Source organism: Cervus canadensis, chromosome 6 (genome assembly GCF_019320065.1).
Source record: "Cervus canadensis isolate Bull #8, Minnesota chromosome 6, ASM1932006v1, whole genome shotgun sequence".
NCBI classification, from domain to species: domain Eukaryota; kingdom Metazoa; phylum Chordata; class Mammalia; order Artiodactyla; family Cervidae; genus Cervus; species Cervus canadensis.
The window spans coordinates 74,718,101-74,743,498 of NC_057391.1; the positions used below are offsets into that span (position 1 = coordinate 74,718,101).

Consider the following 25,398-nt stretch of genomic DNA (forward strand, 5'->3'; position numbering starts at 1 on the left):
TAATTGGGGACTTTGTGTTGCAGCATTTGCTGCTATCAGTCATGCCAGGAAATCTTCTTCTGCACCAGAAATGCTGTGAGATGTTTTAAGCAAGACAGAAAAAAGAGAGAGAGAGCCGGGAGGAGAGAGAGAGGAGGAAGGGGGGTGATGGGGGATGGGGATGGGAAGGAGCGGGAGAGAAAACAGTGTCTAGCGTCATTGTGCGGGTGGTTTTTTCCTCTTTCAGTGAAGCTGCAGATTCTGTTTGGCTCTGGCTCAGCTGCTCTTTGGGCATAACTGAAGAAGGGGGTTGGAAAGGGGGAGAAGGCAATTAAAACCTTGAATACTGTAAAAGCCCTTCTAATTAAGTGGTGAGGATGGAAAAATAAAATTCCTTCTTAGGCTTTATTTCCGTTCTCCCTTTAAAAGTCTGCTGAGGGATTGAAGTTCATGTCCCTTAGAAGAGATAAAGTTCAAAATAACAACTCTGGAAAGAAAAAGTTTTCATGAACTTTTCAAATAAAGCCATCTTTATCTGATTTCCTGGGGCCCCCTCACCTCGATCCTCCTCCCCACCCCCACTGTCACTGCAGCCTGAAGCACCCAATTCTCTGGAGTATTGCAGGAGACAGTTCAAGTAGCTCGCTGCCCCACTTCCTTTGTGCAGGTTGCTTTTGGTCCTTGCTGGGAAATGTTCTGAAAACTGAACCGGCCATGAAACACAAAGGCTGACCTATGTCTTCCCTCCCGGTAACCACTGTGCAATTTGTTCCCACTCCTGTTCAGGACTCATTAGTTCCTCGGAACAGAAAAGGTTGTTCCCCTGGAATAAAAGGAATGGGCTGGGCTCAGAGTCCTCTTTCACCTTTTCCTGTGTTTTATTTGGGTGCTCTCACAGCCCCCTACCTTCATTAGTGACCTGGTGCGGGGGGTGGGGTGGGGGGCGCGGTGGGTTGGCACAGTGCTGAGACCAGCTTTTGCTGGTTCCCTGGGTGTAGAGATCTCAGAACTCAATACCTTACTGTGAAAAGAAAATACTCTGCTTCAGACGACCTTTGCATGGAACAAAGCCATACGTCCCAATCTGCCTGGGCCTCTCAAATTGCCATCCCTGCCAAGAGCCCTTCTTGCATTTTGCACATGCCCTTCACCCCCAACTTCCCCCTTCCCCCACCCTTCATCTGACTGTGGTTCTTTAGGTTGCCTCTGTATCAGGTAGATGTTTATGTGTGTGTGAACATGCAGGCTTTATGTGAAGACCTTGTGTATTTAAAACACAGTTCAGGGTGGTAGTTTCTTGGAAGAGCAGTAAGCAGCAGATATTTCTGGGCTTTTACACCCCAAGTGCAGACTTCCCAGGTGGTGCTAGTGGTAAAGACTCTGCCTGCCAATGCTGGGGTTGCAAAAGACATGGTTTCTGATCTCTGGATGGGGAAGATCCCCTGGAGGAGGAAATGGCAACCCATTCTAGTATTCTTGCCTGGAAAATTCGATGGACAGAGGAGACTGGTGGACTGCAGTCAATGGGGTCACAAAGAGTTGGACACAACTGAGTGAGTGAACAGACACACACACACCCCAAGTGATATCATTTCAGATTCAGATAGGAAATTTGGGAAAGTATGTGAAAACTTAAGAGATGCTCTAGAAAACTGAGTTACATATTTATAATTCAAGTTGTTTTCCCTAATTTTCCAGAGTGACCCAATTATTGTCTTTTTTAAAACCCAGTCTCCTGGAGATCTCTCCCTGATGCCAGAGCCACATGTATGCATGTGTGTAATAATGTGAGACACTAACATGTACAGTGTCCATCAAACTTATCTTTAAAGCCCTTGGAGTACTCAGAGTATTGTGTTTGTTCAATTCCCAGTGTTGACATGCTATAATTCTTGGAAACACATTACTGTACTTACTTTAAGGCATTGTGGGAAACTAAAACTAAGGGACTTTTTGTTATTAAGTGACCATTAGAGTCTAGAACTCAACTTTCTTATCCATTGATTGTTATCACGTCATCACTGCAACAACAAGGTAAGATTTGCAGTTCTAATGTGCTTAGTCGCTCAGTCGTGTCTGACTCTTTCTGAGCTCATGGACTGCAGCCCACCAGGCTTCTCTGTCCATGGTCTCCTCCAGGCACTGGAGTGGGTTGCCACTCCAGTGGCAGAAGATTCTCTTCTCCAGAGGATCTTCCCAACCCAGGGATCAAACCCAGGTCTCCTGCATTGCAAACAGATTCTTTATCGTGTGAGCTACAGGGAAATTCTAATAAATTGTTCTAAATCTCAAAGTTCATTATTTCATTTCAATGATAATATTCAGATTGTATGAGATATTTAGGGCCTTTGTTTATAGAGTATTCAGTAATTTAAGAAAAATTTCTTTGAGTCCGTAGGAAAATAATATACATGTGCAAATATGATGTGCTATTTTTGTTTTGTATTTCAGGTTTACAGACATGCTCTAATTTTCTACAGGAAGTTTATGATAGACTCTTTGTTTGAAAAATCTATAGAAATAGAAATATTTTCATAGTTTGGGTCTACATGATTTTATATTGCATAAAAAATTGGATTACCTCTTCCTTCCTGCTACCACAGACAGCAATGTAGAGCATCTTTGAACTCTCCAGGGTTTGTACTTGGGAGTAGGCTTGCAGGGTAATCAAGAACACACGTTCTGAACATCCCTAAGTACTGCCAGGTTGCTTCCTGGAAAGGCTGCCTTAATCTGTGTCCCACCAACAGGAGATGACTGCTCCTGCTTCCCACATCCTTGTGAAGATTTGCTATATTTAGACTTCATCATTTTTCCAAACTGATGGGTGTAGAGTGATATTTCATTTTAATTTGCCTTTCTCTGATTGCTAGTGAAGTTGACTAGTTAGTTATTTGGGTTTTTACTATCATGACTTGATTTAAGGTTTCATGTTGATGTAGACCTTAATTTTGAGTTTGGCAAATATATTCAAAATTATGTATATTTTAATCTTACAGTTTATGCTGTTAGGATTCAAGACCATGGGTTACCCTCTGATGTTTTTTTCTGTTAGCCACACTACTTTTAAGCTTTAATTCATCTAGATGTCACTTTTGGTTATAGCAGCATTGTTTTAGGTAGCAGATTCATACTTTGGAACATGATACAGCAGTTTGGTATGAACTCAAGGGCCATATTGCATCATGGATGCAGTCTGAAAAGAGGATTCAGTGAAAAAAAGATGGCTATGGATGCATAGTATATTATCACTTATGAAAAAATTTAAACATGTATATACAGAAGCTGGAGCAGGAAATAGCAACCCATTCCAGTATTCTTGCCTGGAAAATTCCATGGATAGAGGGGCCTGGTGGGCTATGGTTCATTGGGTCGCAAAGAGTTGGACACTGCTGAGCAAGTGAGCACATACACAAGACAGCACTTTATATTTTCCAAATAAACAGTCCATATCCAAAGATCGTCACCAGACAGTTAAGTGTTTGTTTATGTAGGAGTAGGAGAGAATGGGAATTATAGATAAAGGGGGAAAAAACAAATAAATTAATAAATTAAAATAGACCAAGAGAGGGGCCTTGCATAGATAGTATATTCTGGACTGCGAAGTATGATTAACTCAGTGATTTGGGGACAGGGTGAGGTAATCAGAAAAGTAGACTAGGTGACCAGCTAAAAGAGGTTAATTGAAGGAAAATAAAAATAAAGTATTTTAATTGTTATAATTCGTAAGTAAGATGCCTGTAAGGAAAAAAAATGCTCTTAAGTAACTACATCTGGTTGTGGGCATTTCTTCTTCTTCTTCTTTTTTTTTTTTTCTTGCTTTTAAAGTTTGTGTGGGAGAAACAAATTTTTCTTATTATTCCTTAGGTGAAGATATCTCTAAGAAAGAAAGCAGATGTTTCTTTTCAAGTGCATGTGTACACCTGCCATAAGACAAAATGGGTAGTTACCACTGAGAACAGGCCCTGGTTATATTTTATGTTGCTTGTTAAATTAAAAATTTTTTTCCTGGCAAGTATAGGTTTATAATTAAGTCATTTATCATAAGTGTTCTTTTGACTGCAACTTAAGTTTGATGACATGCAGAAGTGATATGTGGGTGGTTACTTGGAAATTAGATGAATGAATTATTTTACTGGCCTTTATCATTTGATGTGTTGATCTTCCTATTTATAACAAACACTTAACACTGATTAATTATTTGCAACTGAAAAAGTAAAAAACATCTTAGTCTGGAACTGTGTTCTTGTTTCCAGCCCACCGAGACTTGAGGAGTGTGCTACACCCCATTAATAGATAATAGATATACACCCCATATAATAATATGGTGCTCTCGGCACCATACTCAATTCTTTTACAGTGTGAGGAAGTCTTCCACTGTCAGATATAGATTCCATGCTTCCCTTGCCTCAATATCATATATTCTCCTTTTTTTGCTATACTGGTTCTGTTGGTACTCTGCCCCATGCCCCCTCATTTATTTTGTGTCCACATACTCAGCACTATACTAGCACTTTATATTTTTTTTATCTCATTTATTCCTCATTACAAGTCACATACTATATAGAGGAAACAGACTCAGAAAGTAGATGTGATTTTTCTAGGGTCATACAGTCATCAATAGCAGAACAAAGATTTGAAGCCAAGCATAACTCCAAAACTCGCCTCTTTTTCAGCTTGACTGCATTATATTTTTCATGGGCTACCTTCAAAATTCATTCAAAATTCATATTTGTGTAGAGTGTGGTATCTTCATTAGGCTCCTTAATTTTGAAAGAGAACATTAATAATCCTTTCCTCTGTTCCCACTGTTGCTAAAAGAGGTGGACACCTTTAAGTTGCATCATAGAGAATCTATATTCAGGTTCCCTTTACAAATTAGAATTTTGAACTCTCTACTATTCTAGTTGGTCAAAAATCTGCTTGTAGAAGATTGGCCTTCAGTGATTGATGTTGTCATGAAATTCACTCTTCCATAAGTAATGGAGTTTTTGAAGAGGCCCTGACTACATCACACCCAATCATCTTTAAGATGACCTGGAGATGAAATTCCTCAAGCCTCTGGGTCAGGAAACACTGCTTGATTTTCTTTAAAAAAATCAAATCTTAAAAAAAAAAAATCTTGTGGCTATTACGAATTATATTTGATTATATTTTCTTCTTTGAGTACCTTAGAGCCAAATTTGCACATAATTTCTAATAGCTGTGGAGAAATAAACAATGTGCATTTGTGTGCTAATCTTACTCTTAGCATTATTACACCTAGCATTATTTCTCTGTGTTCCTCTTTGATCTTATGTTTCTTTTTCTTTGTGGCCCCATGGACTGTAGCCCACCAGGCTCCTCTGTCCGTGGAATTCTCCAGGCAAGAATACTGGAGTGGGTAGCCATTTCCTTCTCCAGGGGATCTTCTGACCCAGGGATCGAACCCGGGTCTCCTTCATTGCAGGCAGAATCTTTACCATCTGAGACACTAGGGAAGTCCTTATTTATTTGTATTAAGTGCATTTTCATTTGTTGTTGTTGTTTAGTTATAAAGTCGTGTCTGACTCTGTGACCCCGTGAGCTGCAGCATGCCAGGCTTCCCTGTCTTTGACTATCTCCTGGAGTTTGCCCAAACTCATATCATTGAGTTGATGATGCCATCCAAGCATCTCATCCTCTATCATCCTCTTCTCCTCCTGCCTTCAGTCTTTCCCAGCATCTGGGTCTTTTCCAGTAAGTTGGCTCTTTGCATCAGGTGGCCAAAGTATTGGAGCTTCTGCTTCAGCATCAGTCCTTCCAACGAATATTCAGTGTTAATTTCCTTGCTGATCTCCTTGCTGTCCACGGGATAGTTTATTTTCATAAATTGTCACAAGTCATTTCACTGTGTGGAATATAAATATACAATATCATGTGTAAATTTTCCTGATTTGACAGTTCAGTCACATTCCTACTAGGAAATGTCATGTGCTCATCTTTCATGTTTGTTTCCTCCATCTTTCATCTCCTAATTTTCCATTGTTTATTAGGGATTTCTCCCTTGATTAACAGATTAGTAGAATTTCAGTGGTGTTTCTCATTGTTGAGTGTCTACACAAGGAGTTATTTTTTTTAGAAAAATTAATCTTGTAATTTGTATTTCTCTAAGTCCATGTTTTTAGTAAAAGTATAATTTTTTATGGAAAAAATAAATTTAACTAATTTGATTTTGTTTTCATCTGAGGATAGGAATAGGGAAGTTTGGAATCTCAGAGCAGTGCCATTATATAAGGTTTGGAGAGTTTATATAGAATGAAATGATTTTTCAACTTATTATAATGAAGGCAATGAATTTTCTGTCTATTGCTTACTGGACATCTCTAATTGGATGTTCAGCTGCTATTTCAGATTGTCTGGAACTTCACATCTAATTCCCCTCCCCAATGAAGTTACCTCCACCATTTCTGCCTTACCATTCCTCATTGCATTTCCTAATTTGGTGACTGGTATCACTTTGTACCTCGTCACCCAAATCATGTATGTGGCAGTCATATTAGACTCCTCTAAGCAGTCACTCAGCTTCCCTGGTGGCTCAGTGGTAAAGAATCTGCCTGCCAATGCAGAAGACACAGGAGACCTGGGTTCGATCCCTGGGTTGGGAAGATCCCCTGGAGAAGGAAATGGCAATCCACTCCAGTACTTTTGCCTGGGAAATCCCATGGGCAGAGGAGGCTGGTGGCCTACAGTCCATGGGGTTACAAAAAGTCTGACACAACTTAGTGACTAAATAATAACAGTCAGTCACTCAGTTCTTTATATTTACTTATTTCACAGCTTTTAAGCTGGCCCTTTTCCAGTCTCATTGCTTTTTACTGATTCCAGTGCCTTGCCCAGAGCCTTTCCTAGGCAGGCACTCCAAATTGTTGGTTGAAAAAATGAAGAAATGGCTGAATGATGCAGGAAGGAATTGTCTTCATTTCATTTCTCCACTCTGGACTACTGCAAGATCCTATCTTTGTGCCTCTATCCTGGCCCCTCCTCATGTCCTCAGAGTGATAACCCTAAAATGCAAATCAGATCCTGTCACTCTTCTGTTTAAAACCTCCAACCACTTCTTTAGCTTCCAGGATTAGGTTTAGTTTAGGATCAGAGCCGTACATGCTAAGTCCCCCGTGTCTTTATCATTTACCTCCTGCATTTCTCTCTACTGGTACCTTTATCATGTGGCTGCATGTTCCACCTCCTTCCACATGCTCCTTCATTCTGAAGAATCGAAGTGTAGCTTCACTGGAGAACTTGACTGACTCTGCCAAGTCTGAGTTAAATGCTTTTTCTCATTGCCCTCATATTCCTTTATTCACAGCACATGGCTCATCTCACATTAAACTGTTATCATGACTTGCTTATCTAGGGGCCTTTAAGTGTTTTTTTTTTTTTTTTTTTCTGTTTTAATTTGGCTGCATTGGGTCTTAGTTGTGGCAGTTAGGATATTTGATCTTCGTTGCAGTATATGGGATCTAATTCCCTGACCAGGGTCGAACTCAGGCCTTCTGCATTGGGAGCAGGGAGTCTTAGCCACTGAACCACTAGGGAAGTCCCTAGGGGCCTTTTCTTAACCTGGGTTCTTTACTCCTAGACAGTATCCAACATGTAGCGAATAACCAGTAATTGAGTGAGTGACTGACTGAATATGAAATAGAAAAAATCTGTAGGCTATAATCCAATCTCTTTATTCAGTAACTATTTATTGAGTCCTTACTAAGTTTCAGATGTTGGTTGAGAGGCTGGGATTACTGCAGTGAACAATTACTACACAGACAATTATAAAATTAGCAAATAGATGTATAGTGTTGGGTAGTGTTAAGTGCTATAAGGAAAATGAAGAAGGAAGGACACAGAAATTCTAGAGTGTACAGTCAAGCAAGACATGTTTGGAGAGGAAACCTTTGAGCAGAGACCTGAATGTGGCTCCGGTGGTGCTGTGGGAGAGGGGGGGTTCTGGGCAAAGATAATAACTTTCCTGAGCACTTATCATGTTCCAGGCCCTACTCTGGGGGCCCTGGGGAAAGCAATGAACAACACTCGTAAACATCAGCACCGTTTATTATTTAATGGTGAAGTCTATTCTTTTTCAATATTACATATCATACCATTCTTTAATTGCTTGATTTTCTGAAATTGAAAAATTCTACTATGGGGAAGTCCCTTTTTTCTCCCTAACTGCTTTTCATTTTTCTTCAGCAGAAGAACCTCTAGATTTTTACTACCTAGGGAGTCCTAACAGTAGGATACTGATTCAGGGGACAGACCCTCAATCTAGCCATATTTAATTATAGTGTTCAGGAATGTGTGACAGTGTCTTAAGCTTTTATGTCTTTGAGTTGACACAAATTGTGGATGTACATACAATTCCCTTTCCATGACTAGATATAAATACCCCCATTTCCTTTTTCTAGACTCCCAATCTAGCCTACAATCCTGGGTAAAACATTTTTAGATCCTTTTGAGTCACTAAAACAAGAAATCACAATTTTTAAAAAAAAGTGGAGTATAGATAATTTACAATATGATGTTAGTTTCAGATGTACAACATAGTGCTTAATTATTTTTATAGACTGTACTCTTTTACAGTTATTACAAAATAATGATGGTTCAGCAGATAAAGAATCTGCCTGCAGGGCAGGAGACACCAGAGGTACAAGTTTGATCCCTGGGTTGAGAAGATCCCCTGGAGGAGGAAATGGCAACCCATTCTAGTATCCTTGCCTGAAAAAAATCCCATGGACAGAGGAGCCTGGTGGGCTACAGTCCAGAGGGTCGCAAAGAGTCAGACACAACTGAGCGACTCAGGACACACACACACACACACACACACACACGTCTGTTTCCTTGAGCTGTACTCTATCTCCTGGTTGCTTCTTTGTTTTACACATAGTGGCTCTTTAGTACCCCTATCTCGCCCATCCGTACTTCTCTCTCCTCACTGGAAAACACCAGCTTGTTCTCTGTATGTCAGAAATCATAGTTGTGGATGCCATTCCTTACCTTGTCACTTGCCTGCTTCGTAAGTTAAATCTGCTCTGTGGCAGTTTCCCATTGGTAAACAGGGCACCCTTCCAGTTAAGCTGTAAACAATCTCTCTTTAAATAAGCCCCCATGCCCTTGAAGAATAGGAGCTGTAGAAGTGGAGCGTCCAAATAGGAAAAAAGAAAGAACATTCCTAAGAAAACTGTGTAAATTTGCAGATTCGTTGTCCCCTGGTTGCAGCTGACAGGTGGAGTGACAACCCAACCAAATAACACTAGGGCCATTGTGATAGGAGGGAACTTAATATTGTTATTGTTCCGCTTGGATGAAGTTTGTGTGAGGCCATGCCAGCTCTTGTATTGAGAACACCCAGCCGAGCGGAAGAGTCTTTGGTTTCTGCGTTTAGAGCTGCCCAACAACTGAGGAAAACCGATTAAATCTGGAAGGTGGCAGCTCACTCGACAGGCTTCTCCGGGCACCCTTGAGGAGAATCAAAGATAAATAAATACCACGTTTTATGAGAGGAGTGTGGGGTGAGAGGGGGTGCCTGGACAGGAGCTAAAATTTCAAAGGGTGGGGGACGGTCTCACTGACTTTCTTCCTGATCACACTCTTGTCTTATGACCTCGTTCATGCTCGGATTAGAGCCAGTCTTGTAAACATGTGTGAGTTTGATGGGGAAGAAAGGAGATAAAAGTGTATTTCCAACAACCTCAACTATAGAGGCAAAATGTTCAAATACAAATTTCTTTTAAAAATGGCATATTGGGTGCTTGTTTGCCTGTGGAATGTGTAAAAATTCTGGCCTGTTACGCAGAGATTTATTTTTGAAAGTCTGTAATTTTTTTCAGGGAAAGTTTATGGACTTTCAATATGGCCCATGTTCCAAATTCAGTAAATTACCTCAAGGCCAGGTGGCACTCTGATTCTCTGTTTCCTGGGTTTGGGCCTTGGTCCCTCATCCTTCCATTGTGCCCTACTTTTTTTTGAAAATCTTAATGAATAATTTTTCACTTGAGTTTGACCTACCTCAGAGGGCTATGAATATTTATTTAATTGGCTAAAAATAATTCATTATTTTCATAGACTTATAGAGCTTTAGAGATCATTTGGCCCACCCCTCCCATTTTGTAAAGAGAAACAGAAGTCCAGAGAAGTCAGGTGGCTTGCCTAGGGAAAGTCAGATGGCAAGTATAGACTGAAGGACTTTACCCAGATTCTGACACACCCAGTACTTTTTTATCCCACTATGTCTTTTGAGCTGCTTAGGGTTCAATATTACAGACAGTGGAAAGAACTATAGCAGTTTACTTTATTGATTTATAAAAAATAATTAATGAAATAATTACAGGAATTTTCATATAATTCAGAACCTCGTATTCAGTCTCTTTTTTCCTTCAAACCTTTTCTGAGAGCAACTGCGAGAAATAGATATCCACATTGAGTTTTAATTTGTTGGGTTTTCCTTTCTGCTGTGGTGAATATGGTAATTAAAAAAATTAAATGAAGTAGCACAAAGTTAAGCAAATAGCAGGTGAAGAACAAAACCAAAGGTGTTAATTACTATTAAGTGCCAATAGCTGAGATTCTCAACTATGACTCCTGTGAATATAGTTTGAATTGCTGTGACTATTGTTAAAACATTTTATGTTTCCACAACTTATAATACTTTGTCATTCTCATTCTTTTTTCCCAGTGTGCAAAGTTGACTTAAAATACTAGTACAGATTGAGGAAGGATAGCTTTTTTAAGATTTTCTAGGAAGATAGGGGTCCTTGCCTGAACTAGAATAAAGGAGAAAAAAATATATTATTGACTACTTCTGACAGACCACTTCAGAGAACAAGTTTTTAAAAAATTAATTAAAAAAGGCATTAGTATCAAATAATCCCTCAAAAGAAAAGTGCTTTACAGATGAAAAATACTCCTGTAAAAATGTAGGGAATTTTGCAGGTTCAGTATATTTTGTTCCCTCTTAGAAGTGATAGCTGGTGCTCGCTTCGGCAGCACATATACTGAAATTGGAACGATACAAAGAAGATTAGCATGGCCCCTGCGCAAGGATGACACGCAAATTCGCGAAGCATTCCATATTTTTCCAACTAATAAAAATAAATGGGGAAAAAAAAAAGAAGTGATAGTTGACATTTGTTAATATTAGTTATCAGTGCTACTAGTTCTCAGTATTAGCTGTGACTTGCCTGGTCTGTCCTCCTTCTGTCTTTGTTTTAGAGAATACAAACTCATGCAGTCACAGTTTTCAGAAGGGCTGAGAGGTAACCTCCTTCAGTATGACAATAGTGCTGTTTATGTTGGAGACAAATCCCAGAAACTCATGGTAACGACATACACAGAGTAAGAGAGTATATCCGGGAGATTTTTATTTGGCATTTTTACTGCTAACAATCTACAGAAGTTTTAGTATTTAGTGCCAGGTCAGGCTTAAGGGGCAGTTTCTATTTCTGTGTGATTGTGAAAGGTACAAAAAATCAGCAAAAGGATTATATAATAGATAATAGACAATGAAGATTCTGGCTTCTATAGAAACTTACAAAGATATGGGGGAAGGCAAACAGGTGCTTTTATTTTGTTGTTGTTGTTTTAATTAAAGGAGCTCAAGAAGCTCGGTGTATTTTTTGCTTCTTTGAGCAAGGCCTTTGTTTGCAGAAGTCTTGGAAACCCAGCCCCTTCCCCAGACCTATATATACTTTTGTGACAGATTAAAAAGACAGGTAAACTGAGAAACAAAGAATTTAGAAGATAGGCATTGGGTCACATGGTGCGACCAACACAAAGTCTGAGTCTTAAAACTTAGTTATCTAATCTCCCCTCTCCACTGCATACTCTACTAGCAGTCATTCAGTAAAGTACCTTTCAACACTGTAGAGTCTTGCTATAAACACAGTGGCTTTGGAACAAGGTTATCTCTAGACTGTTGACATCATGTCTCTGCTCACATACCAATTGGGTGAATATTGGCCCACATGATTCTTTTAAGTGGATTACAAGGAATCCATGATAGATTTCCTTCACTTCTGATGAAACCAGGAACTTTGCCTCTCCAGTGTCTTAGTGAGATACCGTTATTTGTGTATTACTCAGGGTGCAGGTAAGGGCTGTTAGCTCTCTGAATTCTTAGGCATTCAACTGTGAAAATCAAATCAGTCATTTTACTGACTTGTGCAGAAGTTAGCTACATTTGTAATAAGGTCTAGTAGGAAATAGTAATATCTTTAAAATTATGCAAGTAACAAAATAGCAGAGCTTCCTAGTCCTAAGAGTTATGCATAGCTCTGGCAGTTAACTAACTTTGGACAAGTTACCTAATTAACTGAGTTTGTTTCCTGAACTCTAAAACAGAGATAAATGCTCTTCAGATAAATGCTCTTCTAAGTTGCTTCAAGCTCTTAAGTTCTCTAATTACTGTGTTATAGTCATACACTGATAATGAAAAAAAAAATTAGCTATGTGCGTAATTATATTTTGCAGTAAAGAAGATGGTTTATATTTGTTAATGGTAGACTTGAAATTTCTTTTGTGTGTGTATGGTTGGTTATACTTGGCCAGTGAATGCAAAATTTCAGGTTGTTAATAAGAAACAGTTAACGGTTTCTTCTAAGGAACATGGCTATGGGTTTGTGGGTAAGAGAGGAAGAATTTTTTATTCATTTTATACTTCTGTTTGCTTTTATTTTTTTACCAAGTCCATGCATGGTTTAAATTGTTTTAATTTGGCCTTATTATTTTTCAAAGAGCAAACGGGAGACTTTAGAATATTTAGTGACTGTATACTAGAATGATAGTATCTGGAACTTAATTTCTGACTCCAAATAATTTATTTAACCTGAAAGTATTATTTGAAATTATAAGTAAATTTTTTGCTTTTATTAAAGGTCTTTTAAATCCTATGAATGAGAGCAACTACTTTTGTTTGATGAAACAAAGCAGCCCTTTAAAAGCATAGAAGCAAGAGTTTAACAATATTAATGATAGTATTATATAGCTTCTACTTGTTGATCCTCTGAAGATCTTTATTCTTTATCCTTTCTGTAACAGTTTCTGGAATTATCTTCCTTTGATTTGCAGCTATGCAAATGAAATAGAGGTGGGAAAAAACTGTTTTTCAAATCAATTAGTAAAGATGAATGCCAAGCTTCGAGTGTCTCACAGTCATATTGCCATGTTTTAAATGCAAAACAGTAGCTCTTTCTTAATCTTCTTAAAAGATAAAACTACACTACTACGATATTATAAAGTAATTAGCCTCCAACTAATAAAAATAAATGGAAAAAAAAAAGAAGAAAAAAACTACAGGAAATGAAAAGTCTGTTCAAACATTAGAAGCCATTTTTAGAGGCTGCATATGGCAACTGGACTTGAATTTTGGTTTGAACATTGGTTTTTGTTCTCTTTTCCTATTTTTACAGATACTTCTATGAAGTTTTGAGAAACCATAAGAACCGAGAAACTAGGGGTTTCTAGTCTGGCATGTGTATGGGGTTCCTTTTCTTTTTATCTTTTCTACTTTTTGTTTTTTTGAAAAAATGAACTTTACAGAAAATAAGAGCCTAAGGAACATTTCATTCTATTTTTGAAAAATTGGAGTATCTTCTTAGCACTGTTAATTCATTTATATTATTATAATCAATATAATGTAGACATTGTGGGGTTTTTATTTTCAATTGTTCTATCAAACCTTGAACATTTCCCCCTATCTGGATCAATGTTTTCTAGCCTTACCCAGATTCAATAGGAGCAAGTACAGTGGTCCCTTAACATCTGAGGGAGATTGGTTGCAGGACCCCCATGCCTGCTCAGTAACTCAGTTGTATCTGACTCTTTGGGACCCCACAGACTGTAGCACACAGGCTTCTCTGTCTGTGGCATTCTCCAGTCAAGAATACTGGAAGGAGTTTTCATTTCCTACTCCAGGGGATCTTCCCGATCCAGTGATCGAACTTGAGTTTCTCGTGGTTCTTGCATTGACAGGAGGACTGGATACAGAAATCCAAGGATAATCAAGTCCCTCATATAACATGGCATAATACTTGCATATAACCTTTACACATCAGCCCATATACTTTGAATTATCACCAGATTGCTTATAATACCTAATACAATGTAAAAGCTATTATATAGTTGAAAATACAATATAAACACTATGTGAATTGTTGCCAGTTCTTGACAAATTCAAATTTTGCTTTTTGGAAATTTTTGGACTGTTTTCGAATATTTTTGATGGCCAATCAGTTAAATCCAAGGATGTGAAACTTCTGATACCAAATCTACTTATGTGGAGAACCTGTCTTATTTGATTCCAGTCTGCATTCTGCTGCATTCTACTGCCTCACGATAATCAGTACTATTTCCTTCATTAAAGATGTTTATAAACATTTAGCACTGGTTTGAACATGCTTGATTATGGACATAGTTATTTCTTTTTAACCTTGGTGCTTCAAGACTAGAAGAGACACTCAAACCTAATACTTTAAGCATCAAAAAGGGTGCAACACTTAGAAATAAATTTTACCAAAAAAATAGAAGATTTTTACATTGAAAACTACAAAACATTGCTGAAAGAAATTAAAGCAGCCTAAACAGTGGAAAGATATCTCATATTTATGGATTAGAAGACTCAGTATTAAGATGAAAATATTCCCCAAGCTGATCTACAAATTCAATACAATCTCTATCACCACTTCAACTGATCCTAAATTCATTTTGCCTCAGAATAGCCAAAATAATTTTAAAAAGAAAAACAGAGTTGGCGGACTCAACGTTTCCAACTTCAGATTTAACTGCAAAGCTACAGTAATCCAGATAATGTGAAGCTGGCATAGGGTAGAAAAACAGATCAATGGATTAGAATTAAGAGTTCAGAAAATAGATTAGTGGTTGCTAGGGAAGAAAAAAGAAAGAAAAAATGGGTACCAACTACTAATGAGTTTTTTGGGGGGTAATGAAAATGTTTTGGGCTTATATTTTGCTGATGGTGAAATACTCTCTGACTATACTAAAAAACACTGATTTGTAAAAGAGTAAATTTTATAGTGTGTGAGTTATTTCTCAGTGAAACTGTTACATGTATCTGGTTTTGGGAGTTTGGATTAAATTTGGATTATCTGTTTGTATCTGGTTATTTCAGTCAGAGTACAGTGTAATGTAGACTTTTATTACCATGAGGATCTTTAATCTTCTTTGTCTGTCTGTCTGTCACCTTACTTTACACTGGCTAGCCTTATTAGGTATAGGCAAAAACTGATACAATATGATGCCATTTTGTTTATACTTTCTTCTTGATTCCTTTTTTAAAAACCTTAATGTTATATTAATTTTCAAACCAAAAGTGGCATATTGTTGTAATTATATAACTTGGATTATGTGTTTATTTTCAGGAGCACAGATTTGATTTAGAAATTGCTTTTCCTTCATTCTTCCTTATTCATTGCACTTGATGGCCACCTACTTTAAATGCTCCCTGGCCAGAGCACATGAGTCTTGGTGGGTCAGTGTAGAAGTGATTCATGATTTGATAAAATGCAGGCAGGTGGAATATGACTTTTATAATGTGGCTGTGAGCCCAGCTTATGCTATGGATTTGTACGCGTCTCTTTCGTAAACATGGAGTTGAAGTAGGTTTTATTTCTTGAATGTTCTAGCATAGTGCTGGTGAGAAGTGTGAGTGTCCTACCCAGAGCATTCTATAACAGGAAGCAAAGTTTGCTGAGAGAAATAGGGAGCTTGGTAGAAAGAGAAGATAAAAATCTTTGCTGGGGGACAGTTCTTTTCCATTGATATTCCCAATGCATTTCCCCAGGGTGTGCGCTGGAGGATCCTGTCCTGTAGTTGGTAGATAATATTTCCTCTTATGTAGGGTGACTGGATAAAGAAACCAGTTATTTGGGGCCTGGAGTATAGACAGCAAGGAGCCATGGTTCTGAATGTGGTGTCTGGCCCAGGCATACTTGCTGGTGATGGTAATATAAGCTGGGCGGGGAAAGAGTGGGCAGCAGTATTTGATAACACAAGCCCTGGCATCACCAATTTTATTTCTGGTCTTCCCTTTTAAAATAGATTATGTTTTAGCCTCTTGTCAAATTGCATTCTGAGTATCCCTGTAACTGTTGCCTGCCTTGCAATGTCATTGACAAAGGTGAAGAGAATTCTGTAAATGCAGTTGCCAGCCACATTTGAATTGTTAATTTTAATCAACTCTTTCATACCTTGGTCCTGCCCACCAGCAACTTGTCCTTTATGCTTTTCAGTCTTTCTGCCCAATTCAAATGACAGCAACCTCCAAATTCAGCACTCTTAATCCCTAACCTTATAGTTGTTACTTTCAGTGGTACCATGGGCAGTTGGCTTGTTTGTTCACTCGAATTTCTGGAGAAATAGCATGGTTTCATGCCAGAAATGGACTTCCTTAGTGGCTCAGATGATAAAGAATCTGGCTGCAATGCAGGATACCCAGGTTTGATCCCTGGGTTGGGAAGATCCCCCGGAGAAGGGAATGGCAACTCATTCCAGTATTCTTGTCTGGAAAATCCCATGGACAGACCATGGGGTCACAAAGAGTCAGACACAACTGAACGACTAACACTTTAACTCTTTCATGCCAGAAATGCATTTTAATTATTACACCATCTTGGAATTAAGTGGAATCTTGAGATAACATCCACTCTCTTCTACCTAGTGGAATGCTTTAACTAAAACCATCCTAAGAAATAAACAATCTTAATTTAAAGAAAACCTTAATTTTAAAAGAGATAACTCATTCTAAGGTTTATGGGTTTCTACAGTCAGGGAAATTGTGTTTTAATTTTTTTTTAATTGATTTCCTTAAGCAAAGTTAATTCAGTTTTCTCACTTATTTTTCCTTATTATCATATCAGGTAGATTTTTTAAAATATATTCACTCTCAATCTGAAGCATGTCATTTTTCTGTACTTTAAACATTTCTCTCCAAAACAGGGGGGGAAAGTCTCTTGGACAAGTAGCTTCCTAGTCACCCTTGAATTGTATCTCCCTTGAGTTCACATTATACTTGAATTGAACATAGATGTTTGGCTTTACTACCCAGAGATATGCTGACATTTAAGTATTATTAATAGTTTGAAGTCTCTGAAGTCCAAATTCTATTGAAGTTCATAACTAGACATATGCCATTTCCGAGAACCATCGCATTCAGGAGCTACTGAGAAATCAGGGCAAGTTTAGTGTGTCTTCTGTGAAAGGTGGGAGTTTAAGGTGGGAGAACTGTGCGCAAGGGGGCAGCAGGCCTATTCTTTGAGGTTTCCTGTTGTATTCAAGATGCTGACGGGTTAGGAACTCAAGAGAATTCGTGCCATGGACACAAGGGGGCTGGATAGAAGTGGAGGATGAAGAGATTCTTAACTATGCTGAAAAAAATGGGGAACTGTTCACAGTATCCTGTAATCCCCTCTTCTTTCCATTATTACTTTGGTAAGTGGACAAAACTGAATCTCCTTTCTCACCTCTGCCTCAAGGTTGCTAACCTGCATTGGATGGAAGGGAATCAGGGAAAGAGCAGAGCTGCATTACTTACTTTAATTTCTATTTTTAGGACTTTGGATGCTGAAGTCTTAATGATGGTCAGTTTAGGTTTTCATAAGTAAAAGTAGGACTAATAATTATTACCATTTATTGAATATAGGAATTGTGCTAAGCACTTTAACTATATTATTGCTTTATTTATTTAATCTATACAGCTCTGTAATATAAGCATTTCTCTATAAGTTAATGAATGTAAAGCACTTAGAATAGTGCCTGAAATATAGCAAGAACTCAATAAAATGTTATTGTCAGTACCCATTTTGAAGATAAGAGAATTATCTTAGAATAGCATTGGTAGAATTTGAATCCATGGCTGTTAAACTCTGAAGTTCATGCTTTAAACTATTATGCAATATTGTGTCCCTTTCCTTCAATAACTAAACTTCCTTTACAAAAGTATTTCCTCATCTTCTCTGTGATATCCATTCTAGGATAATACTTATTTTTTAAATTCTACATTCCTACCTGTTCCAGTTTGTGAGTCCTAAATCCCTTTTTTCTCCCCACTGCACTTATCCCTGGGGAAGTTCATTCTTCAAATTATCAAGGTCTGGGCCAGATTTGTTTAGTGAGAATGTAGAATTCTTCTTACAAGATTTTAAAAGAACAAGTAAGATAATTACATGAAAGGATCTGTTTAGGCTCTTTTGCATTGTAGGGGGTGGACCAAATAACCTTTGGATCACTTCCACTTGTATAATTCACCATTTCGGCAGGACAGCAACATTTCAGGCCAAAGTTCAACTTTTTTTTATTATTAAATTCTTTTATCGTCACCAGGAAACTAGAGAAAATGAATTCTTCACAGTATGCTTGTGCATGCAACTTGAAACGGTTTGCACACTAAATGAAATTAAATGAAAGACAGCTGTTTGGGAAAGAGCTGTCAGAAACTGATTGGGTTCTATTAGGGAAGAATAGAGGCTAGGAATAAGTTTTCAGAAACAGGATATCGGTGGTTTAAAAAGCAAGCAAATTTACATACACAAAAGCTCTCATGTGGTTGTGCTGTTGCATGTCTTTTCAGTTCATTCATCTTAAATTATTATTTGCTCTTGGTGAGGAGGTGTCTGCTTTCAAGGCTGCTTTTCACATATCAAGTGTACAGCAGTTCTTTCTGAGAAGTAAATACAGCACAACCCCACTACAATGCCGTTCTGAGTACTTTGGTTTTGGTTAAACTGCAAATCTGGTAATGGTCACCAAACCACTTCCTTTGCCCAGTACCTCTGTGTTCCTACCAAAATGCGAAAGGGGAAGGACCACCTAGGCTTGGTTGCCAGAGGTGCCACCAGGGTCTCCTAAAATGGCTGACAGCAAGAAGGGAGCAATTACATCCCGTCACAGACTCAAAGCAGATGGTCTCCTATGGTGATAAGAGCTATGATGTTATTAAGCCTTTGATCTGTGATTTTGCTTTGTACTTTCAAAGCATTCAAGTTGTGTTACCTGTGTGATGCTGCTCTCTGCCCTGCAAGACCTCATTGCTCATTGTTTGGGTATTTGTCCTTGTATCTTACCCTAAAACCCTGCTACTGCTGACAAGCTTCACTCTACTGTCCTCCAACCCTCCTGCTAGATGATAGCTCTTAGTGGGGTCTCTGCTGGGCCCTCACAGCAGCGGATACAGTGCTACATGTGAAACTACCTTTAAAGGAATTAAAGTATTCCTTTAAAGGAATAAAAATATCCTCACATTACAACTCCTATATTCTTCATTTCTCCTACAAAATAAGTAGGGGTAGGCACCAGTTTAGAGGCACCAACAAAGTTAGCCATCTTTCCAAAGACATTTCCTGAAGCAGATGTCATTATTGAAAGTAAGCCATGAGCTTACCAGTGATTTTGTTGGTGAGAATATTTGCTTCTTAGTTCTGAAACTGCTTATGTTAATTCCTCTGAATGCTTTCTTCCTTCTTCTCCTGGTTAAGCTCTAGAGCAGATCCCAAAAACATTGCTCTTTTTTTCTTAAACTTTTTATTTTGTATTGGCATATAACCAATTAACAAACCATGTTGTGATAGCTTCAGGAGAACAGCAAAGGGGGGACTCAGCCATACATATATGTGTATCCATTCTCCCCCAAACTCCCCTCCCATCCATGCTGCTACGTAACATTGAGCAGAGTTCCATGTGCTATACAGTAGGTCCTTGTATATAGCAGTGTGTATATGTACATCCCAAACTCCCTAAGTATCCCTTCCCCCTCATCTTTCCCCCTGGAAACCATAAGCTTGTTTTCTAGGTCTGTGAATCTGTTTCTGTTTTGTAAGTAAGTTCATTTTTATTGTTTCTTTTTACATTCCACGTATAAGGGATGTCATATGATATTTATCCTCCTCTGATTTACTTCACTCAGTTTGACACTCTCCAGGTCCATCCATATTGCTGCAAATGGTATTATTTTGTTCTTTTTAATAGTTGAGTAATATTCCATTGTATATATGTACCACATCTTCATCCATTCCTCTGTTGATGGACATTTAGGTTGCTTCCATGTCTTGGGTAGTGTAAATAGCACTGTAATGAAATTTGGGGTGCATGCATCCTTTCAGATCATGTTTTTCTCTGGATATATGCCCAGGGGTGGGATTGCAGTGCCATGTGGTGGCTCTATTTTTAGTTTTTTAAGGAAATTCCATACTGTTCTCCATAGTGGCTGTGCTAATTTACATTCCCACCAACAGAATAAGAGGGTTCCCTATCCTCTAAATCTTCTCTAGCATTTTTTTGTTTGTGGATTTTTTTTTTTTTTTTTTTAATGATAGCCATTCTGGCTTGTGTGAGGTGATAGCTCATTATCATTTTGATTTGCATTCCTCTAATAATTAGCGATGTTGAGCATCATTTCATGTGTCTATTGGCCATCTATATGTCTTCTTTTGAGAAATTTTCATTTAGGTCTTCTGCCCATTTTTTAACTGGGTTATTTGTTTTGATGCTGTTAAACACCATGAGCTATTTATAAATTTTGGAGACTAATCCCTTATCTGTCACATCATTTACAAATATTTTCTCCCAATCTATGGGTTGTCTTTTTGCTTTTATTGTTTTCTTTGCTGTGCAAAAACTTTTGAGTTTCAGTAGGTCCCATTTGTTTATTTTTGTTTTTATTTCCATTATTCTGGAAGATGGATCAAAAAATATATTGCTGCTCTTTATGTTAGAGTGTCCTGCCTATATATTTCTCTAGGATTTTTATAATATCCAGTCTGACATTTAGGTCTTTAACCCATTTTGAGCTAACTTTTGTGTTTGGAGTTAAAGAATGATCTAATTTTATTCTTCACATGTAGCTGTCCAGTTTTCCCAGCATCATTTGTTGAAGAGACTGTCTTTCCAGCATTGTATAGTCTTACCTCCTTTGTCATTTATTAATTGACCATAGGTATATGGGCTTATTTCTGGGGTTTCATTCTGTTCCATTGATCTATAGTTCTATTTTTTGTGCCAGTCCCAGACTCTCTTAATGACTGTATCTTTGTAGTATAGTCTGAAGTCAGAGAGCCTGATTCCTCCAACTCCGTTTTTCTATCCCAAGATTGCTTTGGCTTTTCGAGGTCTTTTGTGTTTCCATATAGATTCTGAGATTTTTGTTGTTGTTCTTTTTCTGTGAAAAATGCCATTGTTAATTTTATAGGGATTGCATTGAATTTATAGATTGCTTTGGTAAGTATAGTCATTATGACAAGATTGATTCTTCCTTTCCACAGACATGGTATATCTTTCCATCTGTTTATATCTTCTTTGATTTCTTTCATCAGCATCTTATAGTTTTCAGACTACAGATCTTTTGTCCATTAGGTAGGTTTATTCCTAGATATTTTATTCTTTTTGATGTGATGGTAAATGAAATTGCTTCTTGAATTTCTCTTTCTGATTTTTCAGTGTTAGTGTATAGTAATGCAACAGATTTCTGTGTATTAATTTTGTAACCTGCAACTCTACCAAATTCACTGATGAATTCTAGTAGTTTTCTGGTAGCATCTTTAGGATCTTCTATGTATAGTATCATGTCATCTGCAAAGTGACAGTTTAACTTCTTTTCCAATTTGGATTTCCTTTGCTTCTTTGTTTCTTTGATTGCTATAGCTAGGACTTCCAAAATTAAGTTGAATAAAAGTGGTAAGAGTGGACATCCTTGTCTTGTTCCTGATCTTAGAGGGAATGCTTTCAGCTTTTCATCATTGAGTATGATGCTAGCTGTTGGTTTATCATATATGGGCTTTCTTATATTGAGGTATGTACCTTCTATGCCCACTTTGTGTAGTTTTTTAAAATCACATATGGTTGCTGAATTTTGTCAGAAGTTTTTTCTGCGTCTATTGAGATGACCATATCATTTTTATTCTTCAATTTGTTGATGTGGTGTATTATATTGATTGATTTGCAGATATTGAAAAATCCTTGTGTTCCTGGGTTGAAGCCCAGTTGATCATGGTGTATGATCTTTTTACTGTATTGTTGGATATGAATTATTACAATTGGGTTGACCATTTTTGCTTCTATGTTCAGAAGTGATATTGGTCTGTAATGTTTGTGTGTGTGATATCTGTTGGATCATCAAAATATCTGTTGGATCATTGAAAAAGCAAGAGAGTTCCAGAAAAACATCTACTTCTGCTTTATTGACTACGCCAAAGTCTTTGACTGTGTGGATCACAATAAACTGTGGAAAATTCTTCAGGTGATGGGAATACCAGACCACCTCACCTACCTCCTGAGAAATCTGTATGCGTGTCAGATAAAACAGTTAGAACTGGACATGGAGCAACAGACTGGTTCCAAATCAGGAAAGGAGTACATCAAGGCTGTATATATTGTCACCCTGCTTATTTAACTTATATGCAGAGTACATCATGAGAAATGCTGGGCTGGAGGAAGCACAAGCTGGAATCAAGATTGCTGGGAGAAATATCAATAACCTCAGATATGCAGATGACACCACACTTATGGCAGAAAGAAAAGAAGAATTAAAGAGCCTCTTAATGAAAGTGAAAGAGGCGAGTGAAAAAATTGGCTTAAAGCTCAACATTCAGAAAACTAAGGTCATAGCATCAGGTCCCATCCAGTAGATGGGGAAACAATGGAAAAAGTGACAGACGTTACTATTTTGGGCTCCAAAATCACTGCAAATGGTGACTGCAGCCATGAAATTAAAAGGCACTTGCTCCTTGGAAGAAAAGTTGTGACCAACCTAGATAGCATATGAAAAAGCAGAGATATTACTTTGCCAACAAAGGTCCACCTAGTCAAAGCTATGGTTTTTCCAGTAGTCATGTATGGATGTGAGAGTTGGACTATAAAGAAAGCTGAGTGCTGAAGAATTGATTGAATGGTTTTGTTAGAAAAGACTCCTGAGAGTCCCTTGGACAGCAAGGAGACCCAACCAGTCAATCCTAAATCCTAAAGGAAATCAGTCCTGAATATTCATTACAATGACTGATGCTAAAGTTCCAATACTTTCTACTTCTTACTTTCTCTGTATCACATAAATAATTAAATCATAAGTCTTGTCTCATTGTTACCTAGTTAGGGGAGATTAATTGTTTGTATCAGTTACCTTTTATAATCTTCAACAGTTTCCCATCAAATTCATCAGAAAACATTTCTTCAGCAACTGCTCTGTGCTAGATACTATGCTAAGATTGATGTCAGAAAATTTGGTGAACTATGTCTCTTGCTCTTGAGAGCTTATGGTCTGGTGAGCTGTGAGGAAAAGTGTTTTTCTGAGTGTTGATATAATAATTACATGTTGCTATGGTTGGAAGTGAGAAATAGATTTAAGGGACTAGATCTGATAGACAGAGTGCCTGATGAACTATTGGACAAAGGTTCGTGACATTTTACAGGAGACAGGGATCAAGACCATCCCCATGGAAAAGAAATGCAAAAAGGCAAAATGGTTGTCTGAGAAGGCCTTACAAATAGCTGTGAAAAGAAAAGAATCGAAAAGCAGAAGAGAAAAGGAAAGGTATTCCCATTTGGATGCAGAGCTCCAAAGAATAGCCAGGAGAAATAAGAAAGCCTTCCTCAGTGATCAATGCAAAGAAATAGAGGAAAACAACAGAATGGGAAACACTAGAAATCTCTTCAAGAAAATTAGAGATACCAAGGCAACATTCCATGCAAAGATGGGTTCAACAAAGGACAGAAATGGTATGGACCTAACAGAAGCAGAAGACATTAAGAAGAGGTGACAAGAATACACAGAACAACTGTACAAAACAGATCTTCACAACCCAGATAATCACAAAGGTGTGATCACTCACCTAGAGCCAGACATCCTGGAATGTGAAGTCAAGTGGGCCTTAGTATGCATCACTACGAACAAAGCTAGTGGAGGTGATGGAATTCCAGTTGAGCTACTTCAAATCCTGAAAGATGATGCTGTGAAGGTGCTGCACTGAATATGCCAGCAAATTTGGAAAACTCAGCAGTGGCCACAGGACTGGAAAAGGTCAGTTTTCATTCCAATCCCAAAGAAAGTCAATGCCAAAGAATGCTCAAACTACCACACAATTGCACTCATCTCACACACTAATAAAGTAATGCTCAAAATTCTTCAAGCCAGGCTTCAGCAATATGTGAACTGTGAACTTCCAGATGTTCAAGCTGGTTTTAGAAAAGGCAGAGGAACCAGAGATCAAATTGCCAATATCCGCTGGATCATCGAAAAAGCAAGAGAGTTCCAGAAAAACATCTACTTCTGCTTTATTGACTACGCCAAAACCTTCGACTGTGTGGATCACAATAAACTGTGGAAAATTCTGAAAGAGATAGGAATACCAGACCACCTGACCTGCCTCTTGAGAAACCTATATGCAGGTCAGGAAGCAACAGTTAGAACTGGACATGGAACAACAGACTGGTTCCAAATAGAAAAAGGAGTACAACAAGGCTGTATATTGTCACCCTGCTTATTTAACTTATATGCAGAGTACATCATGAGAATGCTGGGCTGGAAGAAGCACAAGCTGGAATCAAGATTGCTGGGGAAAATATCAATAACCTCAGATATGCAGATGACACCACTCTTATGTCAGAAAGTGAAGAGGAACTAAAAAGCCTCTTGATGAAAGTGAAGGAGGAGAGTGAAGAAGTTGGCTTAAAGCTCAACATTCAGAAAACTAAGATCATGGCATCTGGTCCCATCACTTCATGGCAAATAGATGGGGAAACAGTGGAAATAGTGTCAGACTTTATTTTTGGGGGCTCCAAAATCACTGCAGATGGTGACTGCAGCCATGAAATTAAAAGATGCTTACTCCTTGGAAGGAAAGTTATGACCAACCTGGATAGCATATTAAAAAGCAGAGACATTACATTGCCAACAAAGGTCTGTCTAGCCAAGGCTATGGTTTTTCCAGTGGTCATGTATGGATGTGAGAGTTGGACTGTGAAGAAAGCTGAGCGCTGAAGAATTGGTGCTTTTGAACTGTGGTGTTGGAGAAGACTCTTGAGAGTCCCTTGGACAGCAAGGAGATCCAACCATTCCATCCTATAGGAGACCAGTCCTGGCTGTTCATTGGAAGGACTGATGCTGAAGCTGAAACTCCAATACTCCAGCTACCTCATTCAAAGAGTTGACTCATTGGAAAAGTCCCTGATGCTTGGAGGGATTGGGGGCAGGAGGAGAAGGGGACAACAGAAGCTGAGATGGCTGGATGGCATCACCGACTCGATGGACCTGAGTTTGAGTAAACTCTGGGTGTTGGTGATGGACAGAGAGGCCTTGCGTGCTGTGATTCATGGGGTCGGTCGCAAAGAGTCGGAAACGATTGAGTGACTGAACTGAACTAAACTGAATGGCATTTATGTCAATAATAGTTTTAATAATATATTCTCTCCTTC

At 38.2% G+C, this 25,398-nt stretch overlaps 1 protein-coding gene and 1 non-coding gene across 2 annotated transcripts in view; both read left to right on the plus strand.

The window, feature by feature from the left end:
* Positions 1–25,398, plus strand: part of RAD51B (RAD51 paralog B) — a 619,930-nt gene that overhangs the window by 227,126 nt on the left and 367,406 nt on the right. The gene's annotated exons all lie outside the window — the stretch shown is intronic.
* On the plus strand, positions 10,962–11,068 carry LOC122444375. The gene has a single exon (XR_006270219.1). It is a non-coding gene; the product is annotated as a U6 spliceosomal RNA (small nuclear RNA).